General features: G+C 44.7%; 1 pseudogene; it reads right to left on the bottom strand.

The window, feature by feature from the left end:
- On the bottom strand, nt 6,392-6,797 carry LOC109224716 (annotated as a pseudogene).

Genomic DNA, 9,895 nt, shown 5'->3' with positions numbered 1-9,895 from the left:
TCTGGGGAACAGTCCTATCACAGTAGGGGTCGACCTTATAGGCCTACTCAGATGGCTCGTTCAGCTCATCGTGGTGCATTAGCTAGCCATGGTTTATACAGTGCTCGACCGAATTAGTCATCTCTTACTGCACTTCCAGCTCAGAGTTCATCTCGTGCACCATCAGTTCAGGGTTCATCTGTACCAGGTTCTTCTGGTAGTTATTCTGCTTCTCAGGGCCCGCCTCAGCACTCGCGGTCATTTTTCAAGAGGGATTGTTATGAGTGTGGAGAGCTGAGTCATGTGAGGAAGTATCGTCCCCGCCTTTCTCGAGGTCCAGTTCAGCAGAGGAGTCAGGATGCAACTCCCGCACCAGTTATTTCACCACCGCACAGCCAGCACGGGGTAGGGCACGAGCAGCTAGAGGTTGCCCTAGAGGGGGAACAGATCAGGTGGCGGTCAGGCTAGATTCTATGTTATTCCTACCAGGACAGATGTCGTTGCCTGGGGCACAGTAATCACAGGTACTTTCTCAGTGTGCCACCAGGATGCCTCTGTATTATTTGACCCTGGTTCCATATATTCATATGTCTCGTCATATTTGCTCGTTATCTGGATATGCCCCGTGAGTCCTTAGTCTCACCTGTTCATGTATCTACGTCGGTGGGCGATACAATTATTGTGGACCATGTGTATCGGTCGTGTGTGGTAATTATTGGGGTATTGGAGACTAGCGTTGATCTCTTATTGTTTAGTATGGTCAATTTTGATGTAATCTTGGGTATGGATTGGTTGTCTCCATGTCATGCTATTCTGGATTGTCACGCTAAGACTGTGACGTTGGCGATGCTAGGGTTACCAAGGATCGAATGGAGAGGTTCTCTAGATTGTGTTCCCAACAGGGTAATTTCATATTTAAAGGCCCAAAGAATGGTTGGGAAGGGGTTTTATCATATTTGGCTTTTGTGAGAGATGTTGATGCTGACACTCCTACTATTGATTCTGTTCCGGCAATGCGAGACGTTCCAGATGTGTTTTCTCCAAATCCGTGGGGTATGCCGTTTGACAAGGATATTGATTTCGATATTGATTTGGTGCCGAGCACTCAGCCCATTTATATTCCTCTCTCTATCGTATAGCACCAGCTGAATTGAAAGAATTGAAAGAGCAGCTTCAGGAACTTCTTCATAAAGGGTTTATTAGGCCTAGTGTGTCGCCTTGGGGCGCACCGGTTCTGTTTGTAAAAAAGAAAGATGGCATCATGCAGATGTGCATTGACTACAAGCAGTTGACCAAAGTTACAATCAAAAACAAGTATCCTTTGTCACGTATTGATGATCTATTTGACCAGCTTCAGGGAACTAGGGTATTCTCCAAGATTGATATGAGGTCTGGGTATCAGTTGAAAATTCGGGATTCAGATATTTTAAAGACAACATTCAGGAACCGTTGTGGTCACTATGAGTTCCTTGTGATATCTTTTGGGCTAACCAATGACCCAACACAATTTATGCATTTAATGAACAGTGTATTCCAGTCGTATCTTGATTCGTTTGTCGTAGTATTTATTGATGATATTCTGGTGTACTCACGTAGTCAGGATGAGCATGCACATCATTTTAGGACTGTACTACAGAGGCTGAGGAAGGAGAAACTTTATGCCAAATTCTCTAAGTGTGAGTTCTGGCTTAGTTCAGTAGCATTCTTGGGACACGTGGTGTCTAGCGAGGGGATTTGTGTGGATCCAAGGAAGATAGAGGCAATTCAGATTTGTCTCGTGCCATCTTCGGCTACAGAAATTCGGAGTTTTCTTGACTTGGCCGAATATTATCGTCGCTTTGTGGAGGGTTTCTCGTCCATTGCAGCACCTATGACTAAATTGACCCAGAAAGGTGCTCCATTCAAGTGGTCAGATGAATGTGAAGAGAGCTTTCAGAAGCTCAAGACTGCCTTGACCACAGCTCCAGTTCTAGTTTTGCCTTCAGCATCGGGTTCTTACTGTATATTGCAATGCTTCTCGGATTGGTATTAGATGTTCCTTAATGCAGGAGGATAGACTAATTGCTTATGCTTCGCACCAGTTGAAGCCAAATGAAAAGAACTACCTTGTTCATGATTTAGAGTTGTCAGCTATTTTTCATGCATTAAAGACTTGGAGACACTATCTCTATGGTGTGTCTTGTGAAGTATTTATAGATCATCAGAGTCTTCACATTTATTCAAATAAAAAGATCTGAACTTGGGACAACGCAGATGGTTAGAGCTGCTACAAGATTATGATATTACTATTTTGTATCATCCCGGGAAGGCCAATGCGGTGGCTAATGCATTTAGTAGAAAAGCAGTGAGTAGGGCAGCCTTGCATTTATCCCTATTAGTGAGAGACCGCTTGCAATAGATGTTAAGGCCTTAGCCAATCAGTTCGTGAGATTCGATGTTTCGGAGCCCAGTCGGGTTCTAGCTTGTGTAGTTTTTCAGTCTTCTTTATATGACCGCATCAGAGAGCGACAGTATGATGACCCCCATTTGCTTGTCCTTAAGGACACAGTTCAGCACGGTGATGCCAAAGATGTTACTATTGGAGATGATGGGGTTTAAGGATGCAGGGTCGGATCTGTGTACCAAATGTAGATGAACTGCGTGAGTTGATTCTTGAGGACGCCCACATTTTGCGGTATTCCATTCATCCAGGTGCCTCAAAGATGTATCAAGACTTGAGATAGCATTATTGGTGGAGAAGGATGAAGAAAGATATAGTGGGATTTGTAGCTCGGTGTTTAAGTTGTCAGCGGGTGAAGTACGAGCATCAGAACCCGGGCGGATTACTTCAGAGGCTTGAAATTGCGGAGTGTAAATGAGAGTGTATCACCATGGACTTCGTAGTTGGACTCCCACGGACTTCGAGGAAGTTTGATGCTATTTGGGTGATTGTGGATAGGTTGACCAAGTATACGCACTTTATTCCAGTTGGGACTACTTATTCGTCAGAGCGGTTGGCTAAGATTTATATCCGCAAGATTGTTCGCCTTCACGGTGTGCTAGTGTCCATCATTTCAGATAGGGGCATGCAGTTTACATCATAGTTTTGGAGAGCAATGCAGCGGGAGTTAGGAACACAGGTTCAATTAAATACATCATTTCACCCTCAGACGGACGGACAATCTGAGTGCATTATTCAGATATTGGAAGATATGTTACACTCGTCTGTTATAGATTTCGGGGGTCCTTGGGATCAGTTCCTGCCGCTAGCAGAGTTTGCCTATAATAACAGCTACCAACGAGCATTCAGATGGCTCCGTATGAGGCTTTGTATGGGAGACAACGTCGATCTCCGGTAGGTTGGTTTGAGCTGGGTGAGGCTAGGTTATTAGGTACTGACTTAGTTCAGGATGCTTTGGAAAAAGTTAAATTGATTCAGGATCGAATTCGCACAGCACAATCTAGACAGAAGAGTTATGCTGACAGGATGGTTTGCGATGTTTCTTACATGGTAGGAGAGAAGGTACTACTCAGGATTTCGCCTATGAAGGATGTTATGAGGTTTGGGAAGAAGGGCAAGTTGAGCCCTTGATATATTGGACCTTTTGAAGTACTTAAGAGGATTGGAGAGGCGGCTTATGAACTTGCATTTTCGCCTAGTTTATCGGGTGTTAATCTAGTGTTTCATGTATCCATGCTCCGGACGTATGTTAGAGATCCATCTCATGTTTTGGGCTTCAACAAAGTTCAGTTGGATGGTAACTTGACTTATGATGTGGAGTCGGCGGCCATTTTGGATCAGCAGATTCGAAAGTTGAGGTCAAAGAACATAGCCTTTGTGAAAGTGCAGTGGAGAGGTCAGGCAGTCGGATAAGCTACCTGTGAGACTGAGCGGGAGATGCGAAGCAAATATCCATACCTATTTGAGACTCCAGGTATATTTCTAAACTCGTTTGAGGATGAATGTTTGTTTAAGAGGGGAAGATTATAACGACCCGGCCAGTCGTTTTGAGTATGACAGCCCCGTTCCCCCATTTACTGCTTATTATGTGTTCAATTGTGATTATGTGACTTGTCGGGGAGATTTTGGAATGAATTGGAACACTTAGTTCCAAGATTTAAAGCTTAAGTTAAAATAATTGATCGGATGATGAATTATATGTAAATGACCCCGAAATGAAATTCTGATGGTTCCAATAGCTCCGTATGTGATTTCGGACTTAGGAGTGTGTCCGGATATTTATTTTGAGGTCCGTCGTTAAATTTGGCTTGAAATGGCGAAAATAAGAGATTAGAAGTTTGGAAGTTTGACCAGGAGTTTACTTTTTGATATCGGGTCCCGAATTTGATTTTGGAAATTTGAATAGGTCCGTTATGTCAGTTATGACTTGTGTGCAAAATTTGAGGCTAATCGAACTTGATTTGATAGGTTTCGGCATCGAATGTAGAAGTTGGAAATTGTTAGTCTTCATTAAGCTTGAATTGGGGTGCGATTCGTGTTTGTAGCGTTGTTTGATGTGATTTGAGGCCTCAACTAAGTTCGTATGATGTTTTAGGACTTGTTGGTATTTTTGCTTAAGCTCCCAAGGGCCTCGGGTGGATTTCGGATGGTTAACGGCTAAAAATTTGTAGTTACGGAAAATTTGGAAATTTTGCTTCTGGTGTAACCGCACCTGCGAAGCTTTGATCGCAGGTGCGACACCGTAGTCACGCAAGGTCCATCGCAGAAGCGGCCAGGAGCGAAGGGTCGGGCAAGTTACGTAGGTGCGAGGATTTTGCCGCACCTGCGAGATTATAGATGCGCTTGGTTGATCGCAGAAGCGGAAAGGGAGAAGCCTGGCCTCGTCGTAGAAGCAAGTCCGCAGATGCGAAGGCAGTTGCAGAAGTAGAAAATGCACCGCAGAAACGAAAATGCTGGGCAGTGTATAAGTCGAATGGTCCGAGACTTTTTTCTCATTTTTAGACACTTCAAGCACGGTTTGGGGCGATTTTTGAGCGAGATTTCACGAGAATTCTTGAGGTAAGTCACTTGTGATTATTTTAACTCCGTAATATTGAATTATCATCGAATATTCTGACTAGATTACGTGTTTTTGAGGTGTAATTCGAGAATTTGAGTCTAGGGATTTGAAAATAAGATTTGAGGATTTGAAGGTCGAGTTGATGTCAAAATTTGGTAAATTTTGCATGGTGAACTCGTGGCTGAATGGGTGTTAATATTTTGTAACTTTTGTCGTGTTCCGAGACGTGGGTCCCACTATCAATTTTGTCACAACCCTAACCCCGAACCCGGTCTCTGATGCTCATATTTCACCTGCTGACAATTGAGACACCGAGCTACAAATCCCATAATATCTTTCTTCATTCTCCTCCACCAGTAATGCTGCCTCAGATCCTGATACATCTTCGCGACTCCTTGATGAATAGAATACCGCGAGCTATGGGCCTCCTCGAGAATCAACTCCCGAAGCCCATCCACATTGGGCACACAAATCCGGCCCTGCATCCTCAATACCCCATCATCTCCAACAGACACATCTCTGGCATCATCATGCTGAACTCTGTCCCTAAGAACAAGCAAGTGTGGATCATCATACTGGTGCTCTCTGATGCGCTCATATAGGGAAGACCGAGAAATCACACAAGCCAATACCCGACTGGGCTCCGAAATATCCAACCTCACGAACCAATTGGCCAAGGCCTGAACATCAACCGCAAGAGGTCTCTCCCCAACTGGAATATATGCCAAACTCCCCATACTCACTGCCTTTCGGCTCAAAGCATTGGCCACCACATTGGCCTTCCCCAGATAGTACAATATAGTGATATCATAATCCTTAAGCAACTCCATCCATCTCCGCTGCCTCAAATTAAGGTCCTTTTGCTTGAACAAATGCTGAAGGCTGCGATGATCAGTGAATACCTCACAAGATACGCCATACAAGTAATGCCTCCAAATCTTCAACGCGTGAACTATGGCAGCCAACTCCAAATCATGAACGGGGTAGTTCTTCTCATGGGGCTTCAACTGACGAGAAGCATAAGCAATAACTCTACCCTCCTGCATCAACACACAACCAATCCCTACTCTCGAAGCATCACAATACACGGTATATGAACCTGAAGCTGATGGCAAAACCAACACTGAAGTTGTGGTCAAAGCTGTCTTGAGCTTCTGAAAGCTCTCCTCACACTCGTCCGACCATACAAATGAAACACCCTTCTGAGTCAACTTGGTCAAAGGCGATGCGATAGATGAGAATCCCTGAACAAACCGGCGATAATAGCCTGCCAAACCAAGAAAACTACGAATCTCTGTGGGTGAGGACGGTCTGGGCCAACTCTGCACCGCCTCTATCTTCTTTGGATCAACCTGAATACCCTCACTGGACACCACGTGTCCCAAGAATGCCACTGAGCTGAGCCAATACTCACACTTGGAGAACTTTGCATAAAGTTTCTCCTCCCTCAATCTTTGCAACACAGCCCTCAAATGCTCCGCGTGCTCCTCCTGACTGCGCGAATATATCAGAATATCATCAATGAAGACTATAACAAATGAGTCAAGATAAGGACGGAACACGCTGTTCATCAGATGCATGAACGCTGCTGGGGCATTGGTCATACATAACTAGGAACTCATAATGACCATATCTGGTCCTGAATGCCGTTTTAAGAATATCCGAATCCCTGATCTTCAACTGGTGATAACCCGAATGGAGATCAATCTTGGAGAATACCCTCGCTCCCTGAAGCTGGTCGAATAAATCATCAATGCGAGGCAAGGGATACTTGTTCTTAACTGTTACCTTGTTCAATTGCCTATAATCAATGCACATTCTTATAGTGCCATCCTTTTTCTTCACAAACAGAACCGGCGCACCCCAAGGTGACACACTAGGCCGAATGAACCCCTTATCAAGGAGTTCCTGAAGCTGCTCCTTTAACTCCTTCAACTCCGCTGGTGCCATACGATACGGCGGAATAGAAATGGGCTGAGTGCCCGGCACCAGGTCAATACCAAAATCAATATCCCTGTCCGGTGGCATGCCCGACAGGTCTGCAGGAAATACATCAGGGAAATCCCTCACAACTGGAACAGAATCAATACTAGGAGTCTCAGCTCCAACATCCCTCACAAAGCCCAGATACGAAAGACAACCCTTCCCAACCATACGCTGCGCTTTCAAGAAAGAGATCACTCTACTAGGAACATAATCAGTCACACCTCGCCACTCAATCCGTGGCACACCCGGAATAGCCAACGTGACTGTCTTGGCATGACAATCTAGAATAGCGCGGCACGGAGATAGCCAATCCATGCCCAGAATGACATCGAAATCCACCATACTCAATAATAAAAGATTGACTCGGGTCTCCAGACCCCCAATAGTCACCGCACACGACCGGTACACACGGTCTACAACGACAGTATCACCCACCGGGGTAGATACATGAACAGGTAAAGCAAGAAACTCACGAGGAGTACCCAAATAGTGAGCAAAGTATGATGACACATAAGAATAGGTAGAACCGGGATCAAATAGTATAGAGGCATCTCTGTGGCAGACTGAAATAATACCTGTAATGACAGCATCAGAAGCAATGCATCGGGTCTGCCTGGAAGAGCATAGAAACGGGCCTGACCGCCCCCTGATCGACCTCCCCCTCTGGGGCGGCCCCTGGCTGACTGATCCCCACCCCTAGCTGGCTGGGCGGGTGGTGGTGGAGCAACTGGCGCTGAAGCTGATGACTGACTCCTCTGCTGGGATGAACTAGCAACACGGCGGGGACACTGCCTCTACATGTGGCCCATTTCGCCACACTCGTAACAACTCCTAGGTGCTGGAGAAGGGGACTGATGGGAACCCCTCGCACCGGAGTGTCCAGCAGATGCACTCGGCGTAGAAGAGCCCTGAACAGATGGAGCACGGAATGAGCTCTGAGCTGGGAGGGCACTAAGTGAAGAATGGCCTTGGTGTGAACTGTGGGAACCATGACCCGATGACGCTCCTGTCACGACCCGGATTTTCCAGCCTCGGGAGTCGTGATAGCGCCTACTCATAGAAGCTAGGCAAGCCAAATTATTAATTACTTTCCGTTTACAACATAATCCCTTTTAACAATTCATGGCAATAATATAAAAATAATGAAATTAAATAGTAGCGGAAGTCTTAATTATAGAAACTGAATCAACATGCGGAATAGTCAATATAATCCTCTACCCAAGACTGGTGTCACAATACTCACGAACTGCTAAGGAATACTAAACTCAAACGTCTGAAAGAAAACATAAGTTGTTTGTCTCGAATACAATGAGGCAACAGGCTAAAAAGAGAGAATAAGGGAGACGTCGGGCTTGCGGACGCATGCAAGGCTACCTTGGGTCTCACCGGACTGAAGGCCTACTCCCGTACTAATGCTGCTGCTGCTGCTCGAAACCTGGACCTGTGCAAATAGCACAGAGTGTAGCATCAGCACAACCGACCCTATGTGCTGGTAAGTGTCTGGCCTAATCTCAGCGAGGTAGTGACGAGGCTAGGACCAGACTCCAGATAAACCTGTGCAGATATATATATACAAGTACAACGAAAAAAAATAGCAAGAAAACAATAATTTAAGCTGGGGAAGGGAGCATGCTTCAGGGTAACAGATAGAGTCAAAATATCAGGAATAATGGTACGTACATCTACAGTTTAACTTCTAACAATAATGGAAAGGTAAAACAACTTTCACATTCAACTCATCTTGTTGCAGGCGTGCAACCCGATCCCATTTCTCAATATCTCGTGGTAGGCGTACCACCCGCTCCCATTTCAATATATCATTTGTGGTAGGCGTACCACCCGCTCCCATTTCAATATCATTTGTGGTAGGCGTACCACTCGCTCCCTTTTCAATATATCATTTGTGGTAGGCGTACCACTCGCTCCCATTTCAATATATCATTTGTGGTAGGCGTACCACTCGCTCCCATTTCAATATCATTTGTGGTAGGCGTACCACTCGCTCCCATTTTAATATCACTTGTGGTAGGCATACCACCCGTTCCCATTTTAATATCACTTGTGGTAGGCGTACCACCCGCTCCCTTTACTTTCAACACAATACACAATACAATCCCGGCAAGGGAACAATCAAATTAATACTCTTACCCAGCAAGGGAACTATAACAACAAGTCAAACATCCCGACAAGGGAGAGTCAGCTATAACCAATCCTATTCAACTTTTTCCTGGCACAACTAATACCAATATTTAATCACAACGTTCATAGGTTCAAACAAGGGTATACAATTATCAAATTAAGACTCACGGTCATGCTTGACACCGACGCATGGATACTCGTCACCATGCCCATACGTCGTACCCAACACAAACAAGTAGCAATTATGACTCAACTCCTAATCCCTCAAGCTAGGGTTAAACCAAACACTTACCTCGATGCCTTGAATTCCACTCAATCCTCAACTATCTCTTTACCCCGCGATTCCACCTCCAATCCGCTCGAATCTAGTCACAAATTGCTCAATTACTTTAATAAACATTAAATGAATCAATTTGAATGCATAAAAAACCCAAGTTTTTCCCCAAAATTCCAAAATCGCCCCCGGGCCTACGTGGTCAAAACCCGAAGTTCGAACCAAACCCCGGTTACCCATTTCCCCACGAACTCAAATATGTAATTTGTTTTGAAATCGGACCTCAAATTGAGGTCCAAATCTCCAATTTATAGAAAACCTAGGTTCTACCCAAAACTCCCAATTTCTCCCATGAAAATCATTGATTTTAAGTTGAAAACATGTTAAATGATGTTAATGATTGAAAGAGTTAAGTAAAAATCGACTTACAAATGATTTAGGATGAAACTTGTTCTTGAAAAATCGCCTAAGGAGTTGTATTTTGAAAGTGGGGTGAAAAATGACTTAAAATTCGACT

Source organism: Nicotiana attenuata, chromosome 3, assembly GCF_001879085.1.
Source record: "Nicotiana attenuata strain UT chromosome 3, NIATTr2, whole genome shotgun sequence".
Classification (NCBI taxonomy): Eukaryota; Viridiplantae; Streptophyta; class Magnoliopsida; order Solanales; family Solanaceae; genus Nicotiana; species Nicotiana attenuata.
This window is presented reverse-complemented; position numbering and strand designations above follow the sequence as displayed.